General features: G+C 34.8%; 1 pseudogene; it reads left to right on the top strand.

The window, feature by feature from the left end:
* Positions 1-607: 607 nt before the first annotated feature.
* LOC116108911 lies at positions 608-16431 on the top strand (annotated as a pseudogene).
* Positions 16432-18433: the final 2002 nt, after the last annotated feature.

Genomic DNA, 18433 nt, shown 5'->3' with positions numbered 1-18433 from the left:
GGAAGGGGGGCAACGAAGTTCAGAGTAGAGGAGTTTGTAGAGTGGAGGACGGTGGTTTAGGTGGTGGCCTCGAATTAAATGTTGGCTATCAGAATCAGTTGAATTTGGTTGGAAAAATCAATTTAGGGTCAGATCGTAGGATTATTTGCTAGATTTCAAAACTATAGAAACTGTTGTGTATTTTTTAGGGGTGTGTTTACAAGGATTCAAACTTGTTGGATCACTGGTTAGACTACCAGTTTAACCGGTCGGACCTAGACACACGAGACCCAGCCCCTTGGCCAGGTGACACTCTAAGTCAGGTTTCAGAACCTTGCTTAAACTATCTAGATGCGGTCTAAAGTTAAGTTGCTAAAAAGCTAAAATTGGGCATGTTTGGTCCATAACCAAAACCGTGGTGAATTAAGTTGAATGTTCCCATTTCAAAATTAAGAAACCGCCAACGCCACGACAATCTCATTTATCACCACGCCTTATATTATATTATGCTTATCAAATAAAAACTTAACTTCTATCAGCTTCCACCAAGCATTCAGATCTTTCACTAACAAAGAAATGAGCCTCACCTTGTGTGGAGTGCTTTAATGGCGTTTCATGGGAGTGAATGATGGGTAAGGCCACCAAAATCATGTTAAAACAACTCCTAGGAAGGGAAAATCCTTTGCAAGTTTGTGAATTTTAATGGTTATTTTGATTTGTTAAATTGAATTATGAAGTTCTAAACTTGGCCTAATTTTTACAGGTAGCTTGTGGGACTATCCGAAACCGGATACTGATAATAGGCTAATTCTTGGAAGCTGCTTACTTATCTTCTTCCTTTCATGCTTCTCCTCGTCCAACCAAGCCTTTGAAAGTTGTAATTGCTAGTGCAGGTGGCGTGTTTTCTCTTTTTATCTCACTCAGTTTTGTTTTGTTCAGTTTTAGAATCCTTGCTTTGCTTTTGGAAATTTAACAAAATTATGAATAAAAACGTATTTTCTAAGTCAATGAAATTAAAGCAAATATATATCGAAAATCAGAGCTAGTAAGTATCAAAACAAATAATTTCATTTCAGAGATTTTGTACTTTTTAAGATTCTAATGGATTTATTTTCCCCAGCTAACTGTTAGTAGAATTTAGTTGGTCTTCAGAGTTAACTACAAATCTTAAACTCCATTTCACTACTTGTAAACTCTATATGGCTTGGCATTGTTTTTCTCGTTTCTGGCTAACGGAACATTTGTCTGAATGGCATAAGTTATGGGGTTTTCCCAAACCGTAGATGATGCTGAATAGAAATGAGGGAGTGTGTTTATGGTTGTGCTGACTATTTTTTTTTTTTATGAAAATGTACTCATAATTTAGTGTAAGCATGTCAAGGGAGTTAGGTTCCTTAATTTTTGTGAATCTGTCTCGTTTTCCTTTGGTCAATCTCTTTCAAAAGATGCACCCAGAAATATCAGCTTGAAGGGAAAATCTGTTTCTATTATAGTGTTTCCTCTACGGGAAGAAGTTAAAGACAAAAATACTGTTGATGAAATGGCCAACCCTGTTAAGATAGTTTTAATAACTTAGAATAATGACAAAACACCCGATTTCAAATAGGATATGAACTTAGCGCATTATCACGTTGAAGTTTTGACTTATGAATTAAACCATTCTGTGAAAAGTTCCTTGGTGACTTGTGTTGACTCCACAAATGTCAGAAATTAGAATAATGACATAAGTACGTTGGTTAACTTGAGAGAACACTCAAATTAGAGTGAGCTGGCCACCTTAAAGATATGTTTCTTCCACCTAGTCAATTGTTCTCATGGGTTTGGATAATTGAATGCAGCACTGACATTATATTCAAAGTAGAACCAAAAGGCAGGTCTAAATTAATGAAAGAGCACGGCTCTGCATACCCATTGTATTTCCTAGAATTAGCAAAACTAAAGTTCCCTATTGGTGAAAAGTTCCTTGGTGACTTGGTTGACTCCACAAATGTCAGAAATTAGAATAATGACATAAAGTACGTTGGTTAACTTGAGAGAACACTCAAATTAGAGTGAGCTGGCCACCTTAAAGATAATGTTTCTTCCACCTATTCTCATGGGTTTGAATAATTGAAGCAGCACTGACATTATATTCAAAGTAGAACCAAAAGGAGGTCTAAATTAATGAAAGGCACCAGCTCTGCATACCCATGTATTTCCTAGAATTAGCAAATAAAGTTCCCTATTTGTGAAAAGTTCCTTGGTGACTGTGTTGACTCACAAATGTCAGAATAGGTAATGACATGAAGTACGTTGGTTAACTTGAGAGAACACTCAAATTAGAGTGAGCTGGCCACCTTAAAGATAATGTTCTTCCACCTATTCTCATGGGTTTGAATAATTGAATGCAGCACTGACATTATATTCAAAGTAGAACAAAAGGCAGGTCTAAATTAATGAAAGAGCACCGGCTTTGCATTCCCATTGTATTTCCTAGAATTAGCAAAACTAAAGTTCCCTACTGGAACCAACTCATCTTAGTCAATCTGTCTTCTGAACAAGATTGCTTCAGGACAGAATATTCACTTTGGTCTCTTCTCTGTGAGGCCCATCTCCTCAACAGATAAATAAAAACGCTTGTGGTTACCATTGTAATTTTTTTTCCCAATATGTACTATGGGAAGCACTGAATCTTTGAATCTGTAAGCGAAGGTTCTTAAATTTGCTTGTGGACAATGCAATTTGAGCATCCAAGACAATCTTCTGACATAGACCTTTGTTATTCTTGTGACACTTTAGCCAAAAGCTTTTACCCTACTTAAACTAAAATAAACTTTCCATCTTTTCCATTTCTTTTTTAAAAGGTTCTTCTTTTTTATGTTATATTGAAACTTCTAATTTCCAAAACTATCGCAGGTTTGGCTGGTTTATCAAATGCAAAATATCTGACAGATGCGGGTCACCAACCTTTGTTACTAGAAGCAAGAGATGTTCTGGGTGAAAGGTTTCTGTGTTGCTTTATCTTTACCACTTTCCAATTAGTTCATGCCAAGCTAAAGATATATATGTATACTTTTTTGTTGATTTCTCTGTCTTTTGTTAACTTATAGAAACTTACAAAAGCTTGCTAGTTAGTGATTAGAAGAGAGGTATTTTTTCAACTTCATTGAACAATAGGCGATTTTCATATGGATGATAATCTGGAAGAAGTTTTTCATTCTGGTTGATATTTTGGCATGAGTACTTTTCTATTTCTAGGAGTAATGATGGACATAATTGCATGATAATTTTTGTTTCCATCTTGATATCCATATGTAATGCAGGGTTTTATATTTTCATTTGTCACTATTAGGATATTAACGTAGTTTGGGATTTACTGATTTACCCTTACCTTGTATTATAAAAGGCTTGTAACAGTGACAGTTATTCACTTAACGAAAATTTCAGTCTTCTTCTTCACTTCCTCTGTTTCTTTTCAGCTCACTAGGTTTACATTTCCTCTCTAAATCAACTTGGTATCAGAGCCACTGACCAACGTCGAAAATGGTCGATCCATCACCAATTTCTTCTTCCTTTGACAAAGCAAATAATGATTCAAGTCTCAAACACTCTTTTGATTCAGTCAATTTCTCCAATTCTTCTTCTTTCTCCTCTTCAACACTTCCGGTAATCTCACCAAAATTGACAAGAGATAACCACCGTTTCTGGAAATCACGGATTCTGTTTGCCATTGGAGCTCATGGACTCGAAGAACACTCATTGGACTCGTATCATGTCCAGCACCCTTTGTTCGTGTCAAGTGGATAGCTCAAGTTCAGAGGTTCACAAAAAACCTAATTCAGAGTATCTACTTTGGAAAAGAACTGATAAATGTTGGTGAGTTTGTATTATCTTCAATATCAGAGTCTATGTTTTCTGCGATCTCTAAGTGTCAGTTTGCAACCAAGATATGGCTACCTTGGAAAAAGAATTTCTTACCGAATCGAAAGCTAAAACACTGCATGTTAAGAGTCTATTGCAAAACACGAAAAAGGATGGTTTAAGTATGCATGCTTATTCCTAAAGATGAAAAGTTATGCTAGAGTTTGATTGCTAGTGTGTTATTATCACCGATGAAGAGTTGTTGAATTACATATTGGATGGTTTAGATTCTGAATATGATGTGGCAGTTGTTAACATAACGACTAGCTTGAATCTAAGGTTGATCCGATAACTGTGCAAGAAGCTCAAATTGTTTATAGAAGCTAGAACTTAGGCTGAGAAAGCTAATAGTACAATGAATCCTTGGTTCAGAATGAATTTCATAGCAGTTCAGCTAATATTGCTAGTCTATCTATGAACAATGAACAGACGAAGTTACAATCTGTACCACAGTTCTCTACTGATCTAGCTCCAACCTCACAATCCTCTAAGTTCACCAATCTGGTAACCAGTCATACGCTGCACCTAATCAGAATTCAGTAGTGAATGCACCCTCTCAGAATCAATTCATGCCACCTCATAATCAATTCTTTACTTCACAATTTGCTAGAGGATATTCGGTGGCAGAGGAAGAGGTTGTGTAGGAGGAAGAAACAGATTTATCTGTCAAGTGTGTGGTAAAACTGGTCATCTGGCTTTGAACTGCTACCATAGGTTTAATGTTATTTCTCAGAAACTCTTCAATGCTACGGAACATTTATCCTCTGGATTTGCAAGAGCACTTGAACCTTATCATGGAGGTTTTTATCCTTCCATACCTCCTCAGCACTACTCACAAACTGCCAATGCAGGCCAGTTGCCACCATTTTAGAGCCAGGTACCACCATTTCAGAATGTCTATCAGATCAACAACCTCCATTTTCACAACCCCTGGAACTTCCTCTAGCACACACTGGCTTCTGTCTAATGTTGGTCCTTCAAATATGTCTAATCAGGTGTTTATGGCTCAGTCTCAGACTTATGATCAGGCCACAATCAGACTCCAGCAGCCATTAACTACATAGCCCACCATCCACTGTAAGAGATGCTGCTTGGTACATGGACTCTGGAGCAACAGACCATGTTACCTCGATTTTTCCCAGCTGACAACAAGCTCCAATTACACAGGAGGAGAACAGCTTCAGGTTGGCAATGGTGAGTTGTAACTATTTCACATACTGGTTCTGCTATATTACCTGTTCACATAGGAATTTGTTTTAGAAATGTTTTGTTGTTTCAATATTACCAAAAATTTACTTAGGTTTCCAAATTAACTAGAGATATGATGTCTTGGTTGAATTTTCAATGATCATTGTGTTTTAAGGACAAATCCTCCAAAGCAACCATTCTCCAAGGATTCTTAAGCTGGTCTGTACCAACTTCAAACTCCGTCTGTCCTACTTCAAACTCCAGTCTGTCCTACTTCCATTGCAGCTTGTCTCCTTGTTGTCCTCTTCACACAATGTTCAACATCACAGCACCAGCTCTGCCTCATTTTCTTGCTCTTCCAATCAAGTCTTCTTGATTTGTCTCAACAATCACCTTTGATTTCTCCAACTCTCAATAATTGTAATGAAGATTGTACGTTCAATAAGGGCAAAAATATAGATACACTGATCTTGCCATGTATTCTAGTTTGTCTATTCCAAGCAATGTACCCCTTTTGATGTAGCACCTAATAATAATGAAAGTACTGTTTTGCAATCTTCGTTCTTGACAAGGTTGTTACCACTAAGTTAGATATTTTCAATCTTTTCCTGTCCAGAAAACTGACATTATGATATGGCATAAAAGGCTGGGTCATCCTAACTTCTTAGTCCTTACTAAAATTCTTAAAAATTTGGAGATCCCCTTTCACACAAAACTGACCTCACATTTTGTACAGCCTGCCATATGGTAAATTGCATCAATCTACCTATCACAAATCTACCTTTCAAGCCTCTAAACTCTCGAACTTGTATACTCGGACTTTAGGGACCTTCACCTATTCCTTACCTAGGTTTTAAATACTACATCCAATTCTTAGATGATCATACAAGATTCACCTGGATTTTTCCTCTGAAAACCAAATCTGAAACTTACACCATCTTCACTCAATTTCATAAACTTGTTGAGAAACAATTAACACCTCCTTAAAATGTGTTCAAACTGATTGGGGGGGTGAATACAAGAGTCTAGTTCCTTATTTCAAAGCCAATGGTATCTTGTTTAGGCATGCCTGTCCACACACCCATCAACAAAATGGGAGGGTAGAGAGGAAACATAGACAACTAGTTGAACAAGGATTAACCTTCTTGCACAAGCTGGCATGCCATTAAAATTCTGGTGGTATGCATTCCAAACAACTGCCTATCTTACAAACAGACTTCCCACACAGGTTTTGAACAATTTTTCACCCTTTCAAGATGTTTCATACTGTCCCTAATTACTCTGCCATTAGAGTGTTTGGTTGTCTGTTTACCCTTTCCAGACCCTATAACACTCACAAGTTTAACTTTCACACTGTCAAGTGTACTTTCATTGGTTATAGTCTACATCATAAGGGTATAGGTGCTTAGCTCCTTCAGGCAAAATTTATACTTGTCAGTGTCAAGTTTGATGAGTCAGATTTTCCATTTCAGAACATTACCAATCAGCTCCAGTTTCACCTATTATATCATCCAGTTCTGAGTCATTCCAACCCACTGTTTCATCATGGCATGAACCTACTGCAGTACTTATTCTGCTCCTATATTACCTCTAACCTCACAATGTCAATCAACACATGATCATTGGAACAAATTACCAGGATACATTCTCCAGTTTCATCTCAGTCCAGTTCACTTTAGACTTCCATACCCTGTCACCTATTGATGTCCAAATTTCTAAAAATGCTGAGTCTTCACTTGAGTCACAAACCTCTAAGACTGAAGAATCCTTGATGTCCCCTGTAACCATCTCCTCTATAACTCCTTTGAAACTATACCACTTGCAGTTCACTTGCCTTTAGCAGCACCTTTACCTTATGCAAATACACATCCTATGTTAACTAGAGCAAAAACCAAAGCCCAAACACTACCCTACTGACCTCTTCATCCCTGGATACCAAAGAACCAGTCACTGTGTCAGAGCACTCTCTCATCCATCCTGGAAAGCTGCTATGCAGGCTGATGATGCTTTGATATCCAATCAGACCTGGGAACTTGTTCCAGCTAACTCTGATATGAATCCAGTAGGTTGTAAATGGGTGTTTAAGGTTAAAACTAATCCTGATGATTCTATATAGATTTAAAGCCAGGTTGCTTGCTAAAGGTTCCAGCAGACTCCTGGTATAGATTATCTTGAGACATTCAGTCCAGTGGTTAAATCTCCAACTATTGAGTTATTTTGAGCTTGGCTGTAGTTTGGATGGGATATCCAGCAGTAGATATTATAATGCGTTTCTTAATGGAGATCTTCAAGAAAAGTCTATATGGTTCAACCTGAGGATTTGTTGATTCCAACATTCTCATCATGTTTGTAGATTGACCAAAGCTCTTTATGGACTTAAACAGGCCCCTAGGGCCCGGTTTGATAAACTTAAGAAAGCATTTCTTGGTTGGGTTTTGTTCATTCTCTAGCAGATCCTAGTCTATTTGTGTATCAAAAAGAAGGCATATTGTGTATGTTCTAGTGTATGTGGACATTTTACTCACAGGAAATGATCCCAATCTGGTTCAGAAAACAGTATCTAATCTTAATACACAGTTTGCATTAATGCTTTAGGATCTCTCAAGTTTTTCTTGGGTTTGAGGTGACAAGAAATAAGACAGAATTCATATGAATCAGGAGAAATATGCAAAAGATCTACTGGTTAAAACAAATATGGTTGATTGTAAGCCTTGTAATACCCCAATGGCTGCTGGAGCTAACTTGCACTTAGGACTGAACCTTTTGAAAATCCAGCACTCTACAGAAGTACAGTGGGTGCACTGCAGTATTTGACTTGTCTAGACCTGACATTTCTTACTCAGTCAATAAGCCAGTCAATTTTTAAAGCTCCTACACAACTGCACTGGCAAGCCTGTAAAAGGCTACTGAGATATCTTAAAGGCACCTCCAATTATGGCCTTCAATTCTGTCCCAATCATAGGCTTAATCTAGAGTGTTACACAGATGCAGATTGGGCTTGCAATCCACTGGACAGAAGGTCAACTAGTGGCTGCTTTGTGTTTTTTGGGTCTAATCTCATTCAGTGGAATTCAAGGAAGCAAAAGGTAGTGGCTCTTTCTTCCACTGAGGCAGAAATAGGGCTCTTGCACAAGGGTCCACTGAAATAGCCTAGTTCTGCAGTCTTTTTTCTGAAATTGGTCTTCAGTTGACTGAAATTCCTATTATCTGGTGTGACAACCAGAGTGCAGGATCACTGCCTCCAATCCTATCTTCATGGTAGGACTAAACATATTGAGCTAGATGCTCACTATATACGGAACAAGTTACACCAAGGTAAGGTTCAATATGTTCCAACTAAGTATCAAAAAGCTGATATCTTTACTAAGGCACTTTTAGCTTCCAAGTTTGAACCACTTCGAGAAAAACTTACTGTACAAGCACCTGGTAGTGTTTAGTTAACGGACTAATATGCAGTTGTGGTTTATTACGAATGTGTTCAGTTTTTTTTTGTTGTTCTGGTGTAGTTTTTTTATGGTCTGTTGCAGTTGTTGGTTCATTGTGAATGTGTTCTGTTGATTGCTGTCTGGTGGAGTTTTTATGATCTGATGCAGTTGTGGTTGTTGCATATGTTCTGTGATTGCTGTTTTTTGTGATTTATGGTCTGGTGTAGAATATTGATTCAGTCAGTGAAGTTTTGGTTTTGAGATCAGTGTTGATACTGAAAAAAAAAACAAATATGAAATGACTGAAGTTGTTTCTCAGTTATTGTACAGATCTGGGATTTTTTTTTTTTTGAAGGTTGTTGTTTTTTTTAAGACAGTTTATGGAAAGTTTGGGGTTCCTTGCTGAAAGTTTGAGGTTGGTTTTGGAACCCTGTTTTCATTTAAGTACAGCTATATTGAATGTTTGAAGCTGCATTATGGATTCTGGTGTTAAAGCTTGTTTTGGTGCATTGAAGCTGTTTGAAACTGCATTATGAATTCGTGTGTTGAACTGTTTTGGTGCATTGAAGCTGTTTGAAACTGCATTATGGAATTCTGGTGTTGAAGCTTGTTTTGGTGCATTGAAGCTGTTTGAACTGCATTATAGAATTCTGGTGTTGAAGCTTGTTTTGGTGCATTGAGCTGTTTGAAACTGCATTATGGAATCTGGTGTTGAAGCTTGTTTTAGTGCATTGAAGCTGTTTGAAACTGCATTATGGAATTCTGGTGTTGCATTATGGAAGAGCTGCATTATGGAATTCTGGTTTAAAGCTTGTTTGTACATTGAAGCTGTTTAAGCGCATATGGAAGAGCTGCATTATGGAATTTTGCTGTTAAAGCTTGTTTGGTACATTGAAGCTGTTTGAGCTGCATTATGGAAGGCTGCATATGGAATTTTTCTTGTTAGCATTATTTGGAGTTCTGGGAAGTGCTGTCTGTTTGTTTGGAAGCAGGTGGCGTTGAAGTTGCTTGAGCTGCTAAAACCTGCTGGACCAGTTTGCATATTCTGTGCAAACCTGTAGACACATTACTACCTGTTGACCAATTGCTTGTCAGCTCCACAAAGGCAGCCGTGAATGGTACAGCAAGGAATTGATGTGGTTCAAGGGTGATTTAGAGTAGTTGGTAACATTTTTACTGATAGAAGTTTTTGTTAAGGAGGATATTAGGATATTAAAGTAGTTTGGGATTTACTGATTTACCCTTACCTGTATTATAAAAGGCTTGTAACAGTGACAGTTATTCACTTAACGAAAATTCAGTCTTCTTCTTCACTTCCTCTGTTCTTTTCAGCTCACTAGGTTACATTTCCTCTCTAAATCAACTGTCCTCAACATTAAACTTTGGTCTTTTTCCTTATAGGTAGCTGCCTGTAAAGATGATGATGGGGACTGGTATGAGACAGGCCTGCATATATTTTATGAGTTGATATATTTTCTTTTATATTACTTTTAATTATTATTTTTTTGTATTATCATTTTAGTTTGTGATGCTACAACATTATTTTCTATTAACCATCATTCCTAAGTTCTACTGCATTTTTTACTCCGATAAATTACGTAAGTTTAGAAACTAATTCTTGTTTGCTGATGTCTTTGATGTTTGACTCAACAACTTCATTATTGTCTTCTAGTGATTGTTCTTTTGATGTTATGAATGTCTTAATAAGTTCTGATGGACTTTCACTTCATAGTGATGATCTAGTAGGTATCTTTTACCTTATGCAGTTTTTTGAATGTTGCAATAACAAACTTTGACAAAGTTACCTTTTTGTCTTTTCCTTTCTTAAAGTAGGGCTAATCTTATGCATTTCCTTTTAATTGATAAATATTTTCTTTTCTTGCTGGCAAGTTGGGGCTTACCCAAATAAACAAAGCCTGTTCGGAGAACTTGGTATCAATGATTGATTGCAGTGAAGGGGCACTCAATGATATTTGCAATATCGAACAAGCCAAGAGAATTCAGCCGATTTGAGTTTCTTGAAGTTCTGCCAGTTCCTGTAAATGGTTAGATACTTGTACCACCATTAAAGAAAAAAAGGAAACCCCTCGACCATTTTTAATTGAAGTTATGTTCTGCTTCTTCTTAAAAAAAAAAAAATGTATGTGCTCTTTACATAGATTTGGAAATGCATGTTGAAGAACCAAGGTTGGAAACAAAGAGTAAATTGGCTTGTTGGTTTATGCAGTTATTACCTGATAAATATTTGAACACAAGTTCAATTCTTCCTACCATGTCTATGACATAGTGGCCTTGTAATCAATATCCGTACTACAAGAAACAAAACATGTTACTAATTCATTAAAATGTTATTAGTAAAGGTGAACTAGAAGTTTAACTTATGAATAGAGATTTACAAGTTAAACCTTCTCATTAAACAAGGAAATGAAGAATAATCTGCGCAATAAAGCCTACCAAATCTCATGAATAAGAGAAAAAAGAATGCTGAATTGAAGGGTTCATCACTTATCTTCTTAGTTGTAAACTTCAATGCTAACTTTTGGTTGTTAATGTCATTTATAATTTTTTTTTCAAAATTTAAATATCTTCACATTTCCACAATTTTTGTAGTATATTTTTCCAGAGTTTACATATTATCTCTCTTTGTTTTTTTTACATGGAATTTCTTCACTTATGCTACACATTCAATGCTTGTTCATTTTGACACTACATTTTGAATGTAACTGTAAGGAATATGAGCGATTTTAAGGAATAATGAAATGTTGACTTGGCCCGAGAAAGTCAAGTTTGCGATTGGACTCCTTCCTGCAATTCTTGGTGGACAAGCTTATGTTGAAGCCCAAGATGGTTTAACTGTTAAGGAGTGGATGATAAAGCAGGTACAGTGGTAATTTTGATGGCTAGTATTATGTGCATAGTGCATACATGAGTAGGCAACACGTTTCACTTGGTTAGCATATGACTCATTGCATGCCTCATCATTGAAACTTTAGCTAAGAGAATATTTGGTATCTTCGATCTTACCTGATGTTTTGATCATTAAAAGTTTTAGACACTTGACAATTCTGCTTGTTAGTGGATTAGTCTTTCAGGAACTTTAATTGTGGCATAAGATACCTGTTAGACACTCAAAAATATTATCTTTGTTTGCTTGTGAAATTGCAAGATAACTAACGTTAGTTTGTAGCCATGGCCCTCATACTTCACTTTTTGAACAGCTAACCAAATACGACATAAATGTGTATGTATGCACAATGTGTCTGTGACTGTATCTACAAACTTGAGCATTGCTTTGTCTTTGACTAAAGAAGAATATATCTTACCCACAAAGAGATCCTAGGTGTTGTTAGTTGAGGCTTATGAACTAGTTTTAGTGAAGTCACTCTTGAGTGTTGATGCAAGCCTCAAATTTCAACAGTCTGAAAGAAGCTGCTCAAACTTCCAGAATACTAGAAACTGACAGAATTTGGGAAAACTATATTCTTGGAAGAGTATAAGTATAGACTTTGAAGTACCTCCAAAATTTTGTGGCTTTGTGGGCTGTTGAATTCTCTGTTTTTGGTGTTTGTATTGCACCGTTTACACAAGATTTTGAGTTATTGTAAAGATCTAACTCTCTTGTAGTGGACATCTAGTCCACCTCTGTATCTTTGTTCTCTTTTTCAGCATACTGGCGTTGCAATAGAAAAGAAAATAAAAAGTACCTCCAAAATATAGTCTAAATTCATGGAATAGTTTTCCTTTTAAAACTTTATTGATTGTGTTTGCTTTTGAAAGTTGTTAAAGTTTTATTTATATTGTTGGGTGCCGTACCTATTAAATCTAGACTTTTGGGATTTTTTGAGTCTACAACATGGTATAAGTATCTATTTGACCTGGATGTTTTACCTCGTACTGTAGATTAAAACCATGAGGAATGTGTTTGAACACAAATATTGTTTTTGGGTCACTACCTTTTTTTTTTTTAATGTTTGGGAATTAATTCACTAGTACTTTTTATAACCAGTCCAACCTAGGTTTATATATAAATTAGCTTCTGAGTTGAGTTGGTTATTCTGTATCGTTCATGTTAAATTTATTGAATGCTAGTGCAAACTGCAAATTTAGTAAGTTAACATGTACATTAGCTCGAGTTGAGTTTTGTATTCTTTATCTTCAAAGTTAATTTTTCAGAATGCTTTGTGCTCATGAATTTGGCATAAACTTTGCAGATATTTCAAGCTGAATGATTGACCAATTGTTTTGTCTTTTAAACTTTAGGGAGTACCTAAACGCGTGACGACAGAGGTGTTTATTGTAATGTCAAAGACACTAAATTTTATTATGAATTGTCAATGCAATGTGTATTGATTGCTTTAAATCGATTTCTTCAGGTACAGTAATCCTCTTTTTTTTTTTTATATTAATCTCTTGATTTTCCACCAAAAACTTTATATTAACATCAATATCAAAATAATTTAAATGATCTTTGGTAAATTCTGGCTGGCGATCTAATGTTGGATTAGTTTATAGATGTAAAACTGAACATATCAAGTAACATATCACTTCTATTTTGTTTACTATGACCAAATTTGCTCTCAAACATTTTCGGCTGCTCTCTTTGTGTTTGAAAGGTTTTGGGGCATTTGGTCGCATTTTGCGGAAATCATTTTCTAACTTTTGTAAAGGAAATGACAAAACACTTATCTTGTTTTCACCATTTTCATGATTCTTTTGTGAAAAACCAGAAAGCATTTTCGAGCTTTTGAATTCTTATTAATACGTTTAATTTTTTTTTTAGCTATTAGCTAATTTAATAAGTTATTCTAGTAATAATATATCGAAAACATATTTTTTTCCTTCCAAAGAACTCTATTGAACACATTTGCACTATTTTCACTTTCATAATACTGTCTTTTGAGAATGATACTACACATTCTCGAAATTTGAAACTACGACTTTCAGTTTCTTGTTTCTATTTTTCAGATTAATTTCATAAAATAATCCCGAACAACTGCTTAGAACCACATGTTTTGATTACCCTTATTGAACTGTAATTTTGTGGCAATCCACCATGTGTGATATGTAAATTGCTGCTTGGTCTCTCTGTACATTTTTATTTTTTCTTAATAATATTTTAAGCTAGAGAAAATAAACACATACACAACAATGTACCTCATTTGCTACCTTCAACTTGTTTATAGATCCATCTAGATAATAATTACTTTCCATTTTACTGTACCGATATCAATTAGAATAAAAATCAATATTTCCCTTTTTATTTAAAGAATGCTTTCATTTTCGTTTTAATTCTATTTTAGATTGACATAGGTAGAATGACCTATAGGTCTTTTATCAAATTAAGTGAATTACTTTTCTTTACTTTGTTTTACCATTTGATCAAGTCAAATCGAGACCTAATTTAGTTTTCTGTTGATAACAACTAACATATTGTTGTGAGTTTTGGTTGTATTTGTGTATATGAATATAGGTATAATGTGAATAAACATTGTTGTTGATATACTATTGGATATACGTTTCCAGCTATTTATACTTAATATACATAAACGAACTTCTGTAGAGAATGGCTGATTCAGAATATATTTTATTAGGTTTAGCAGGAGAAGCATGGTTCCAAGATGAAATTCTTAGATGGTAGTCCCCCAGAGAGACTTTGCATGCTGATTGTTAATCACATTCAGTCACTAGGTGGTGAAGTCCGACTAAGTTCTCGGATACAGAAAATTGAGCTTGATAGTAATGGAACTGTGAAGAATTTCTTACTAACTAGTGGGGAAATTATTGAAGGAGATGTTTATGTATATGCCACTCTAGGTATACTATATATTTTCTATTAACTATAGTTATACTTATGTATATATAATTTAGCTTCACTAATTTGGATTATGAATCTTGTTTTATTCAGTTAACATCCTAAAGCTTCTTTTGCCTGAGAATTGGAAAGAGATGTTGTACTTCAAAAGATTGGAGAAATTGGTTGGAGTTCCAGTTATCAATGTTCACATATGATTAGTGTGATGAACTCTTTGTTTTGTCTGAAAATAATATAAGTAACCCTCATTCAATACATGATTTGAATCAGAAAGTCTATTGAAACTGACTTCTTTGTTTAAATGGTTTGGTTGGGAACTCCGATAAATAGAAAAGAATAAGTTGATAAGATGTGAGCTTTTCTTGTAATCCTTAAAATAGTCTCCCAATCCAAAGTACTGGTGTAACATTGGGAAAGTTGTGTTTTTTTGTACATGATCACTAGTTTTGATCAATTTCTTTGTTCAAATGAGGCCTGGAAATTTCTTAAATGGAAAAGAACAACTTCAGCGTATGTGAAAATCATTGTAATCTTTAAGATTATCCAAAAATGCAAGTACTGAGGTAACATGCGAAAATCATATTACTAACACTTGTCCTATATCACCGCTCATTTTAATCAATTTCTTTGTTTAAATGTCTTTGTCCATGAATTCCCTTAAATGGAAAGGTAAGTTGATAGAAAGTGAAAATTTATTTCAATCTTTCAAATGTTCTGAAAAAGCAATTACTTAGGTAAATTGGGAAATCCATATGAATTGCTCTTTTTATATTATCAATTCATCACTCTTTTTCTTCATTTATTTACTTTCAATTTCATTGTCATTTGCTGCTAATTAACTGATTGACAAACGAATACTCATTCCTTCTTTGAGCAGTCAATTAGATTCTTATCGTATATAATCAACTATCTTTCGGAATTGTTGGCAACTTCATTTCTATAGTTAGTCATCAGTGAGAGCTAAATCATGAGTCCAGTGGTTAACTGACACAGATTATTTTCATCTGCAGGTTCGAGAGGAAACTGAAAAACACATATGATCATCTACTCTTCAGCAGGTCCTGCTCTTAGTTAATGCTTAATCTTTAGTTCTGTTTAAAGAGATGGTGCTGTTTGTGCAATTGTTCATTAGCGATTCAATGCGGATTGGTTTACAAAGCTAATAGTAATTGGACTATCTTAATGCCTTCTAGGTTGCCCATGGTTGAAGAAGAGTGTTTCTTTAGCTTCTGCTTGATGTTATCTTACGGTATCTAGTAATATTGCTTTTTGGTTGTGTATTGAGTTTCATCTATGTGTCTCCTTCTTTTACAGAAGTCCTCTCTTGAGTGTGTACGTTGACATGTCTATAACATGTAAGGTAAAGTTCTAATTTATTGACTCCCTCATTTTTCTCTCCTTGTTGAATGCATATATACTAAACCACAGCATTTGTTTGTTTGCTTATACCTTTAAATCATTATTTCTACCCTACACCGTACCCTTGATTAGTGGTAGATAACAGAAACTTTTAGATTTTGACCTGGTAATGGTCAGCTTTTGCTTAACATATTGCGGGCATGGGTAGCTCTGCTGGTGAGGCACCGCATGAAGGAACTACCCTGTTATATTTAAATATTTAGGAAAAAATTGATGTTGAGAGTTAATTGTATGCTCTTCTCTGTTTAAATACGTTGGACAGTATATAAGTTGATGTCTATCTTTTTATCCAGTTTTTCTTATTCAAAGTACAGACCAACTGCAATAACTTCATCTTTCTTTGATTATGCATGAACTAGTTAATTCATGATTCCTTGTTTAAGTAGGAATATTACAACCCTAACCAATCCATGCTAGAGTTAGTTTTTGCCCCTGCTGAAGAATGAATCTCACACAGCAGCTCAGAAATAATTGATGCGACAATGAAGGAGCTTGCTAAACTCTTTCCTGACGAAATTTCTGCTGATCAAAGCAAAGCAAAAATTGTGAAGTACCATGTTGTAAAAACACCAAGGTTAGATGGCCAACCTTTTAAACCTTTCTGTAAATTTCAAAGGTTCCAATTCCTAGATTTATTTAACATAGTAAGTTTTTGTTGATGCAACAAATTATCTTCAATATCACTTGAATTTGTGACATCCACATGGATTGAGAAAGAGAATTTCTGATTGGGTGATTGTGACATCCTACATTACTTGTGAAGTCTTTGATGTTAGTAAGGGATGAAGTTGCTTACATATCTAAAACACATGTTGGGTTGTAAAAGCCCAAAAACAAACTGCACAATTCTTTTAGTGCGAAATAACTCTTGAGATTAAAAGTAGACTTGTCTTGTAAATTGTGAGTATGATAGACGGTATTAAGGCCAATCCCGATCGAAGTGTCAGTGGTGTGAACAAGTTTCTTTAAGGGTATTACAAGCAAGGACGCTTGGATTGCAAGAGGGCTTGATTGTGACATCATAAATCAGCCAGGAAGAGAAGTTTTTGATTTTTAAGGGAGGAAGTTGCTTGCATATCAGAAAGTGTCTGTGACATGCGAAAAAATCTCCAAGGGTCTTCCAAGCAAGGATTGAGTGACGATTGTATATTAATCGTAATTAACATGTAATAGAGATATCATTTTTTAACTTATAAATAGAAAAACACAGTTAGAAATTGTCAGTTCTTTAATAGTGAATCTATTTCTCCAAATTAAGTATTTCATGTTTTCTTTCTGATTTTAAGTAATGATCATTTGTAGTATAATATCATTGTCATGAGGGAAGAGAGATGATATTCAATCGCTTCTACTTTCCTTAGGAATAAATAACACAATGGAATTGATGCTCAATTTGACATGAATTTGTAAAATACATCCATGATTATTAATTCATAGTAATCCAATAGCTTAATTATTCATTTAGTTAACATTAAAAATAGTTAATTCTAACTTTTCATTCAAGTTCATTAGATAATTTGTAATACAATAAGATAACTCTTATCTGATTCGGTCAATTTAGAAATTAATTTTATATTACAATTTTATCATCAAATGAAATTTACAAATAGGACAGAAAAAAACAAATCTATTTTACCTTAAGGTAACTCTAATTTCTTTTCTAGACCCGAATCCATTATTCCTTCATTATTATTATTTTTTATCAAAATTTATTTGAATTAACGTGAAAGAATAATTGTAAGTACAAACTTCAATCAAAATTGGCAAGTGCAAACAGTAGGTTGACAAACACCAAATTTATTAAACAGACTTCAATTATGTGAAGAGAACCCAAATATTTTGCAGTAATCCCAACAACACTAAGGCGCAAAATCTTAACTTATTCAGTTAATTTTTGGTAATCTACAAAATTTGTGAGAGCGTTGAGAAAATTAGTAAAAAATGAGCTAGCCATTGTGTAAACTTCACTAAAGATGGATAGTTAATGTATTATTCTCCTTATGACTAATTAAATAATAATAAATTTCTTTAGATTTTAAAAACTTCATTAGTGATCAAGAGTTAATGCATTAATATGTTGTTATGTTTTAGGTATTAAAATAAATAACAAAACAATAATTCACTAAATATATATTCAGTCATAATAGAATAAGTTTCAATAACTCATTAATGATTTATTAATGGTAGATAGATTTTTGTTATATAAAAAACTAAGTTTTTAGTTAAAACCAAGGTTCTGAAACCTGACCCAGGCTATCATCTGGCCAAGGGGTCGAGCCCTGATTTGCCCAATCTGATCGGTTAAACCAGCGATCTGCCAATGATATAGAAAGTTTGAAATCTTACAAACACACCCCTAAAGAATTCTACAGTCCCTACAGGTTTAAAATCTAGTAAATACACCCCTACGATCGGACCCTAAATTGATTTTTTCAGTCAAATTTCGATGACTTAAATTCAATCTAACACTGCCACCTGAAGCACCGTCCTTCACTCCACAAAACCCTTTTAACTCCTGAATTTGGTAGCCCCTGTTCACCGGTCGTGACTTGCAAACATCGTCGTGATTGGATTGATTTTTCTAGCCAAATTGTGACTGATTCCAACGTTCAAAATTCAATTTGACACCACTACCTCTTTAAATATATAGTCATTTTACTTATATGTTAATCCGATAAATGTTGACACATCCTTTGAGATGTGAAATTTA

This window comes from Pistacia vera, unplaced genomic scaffold (assembly GCF_008641045.1).
Source record: "Pistacia vera cultivar Batoury unplaced genomic scaffold, PisVer_v2 Contig570, whole genome shotgun sequence".
Lineage (NCBI taxonomy): Eukaryota > Viridiplantae > Streptophyta > Magnoliopsida > Sapindales > Anacardiaceae > Pistacia > Pistacia vera.
This window is presented reverse-complemented; position numbering and strand designations above follow the sequence as displayed.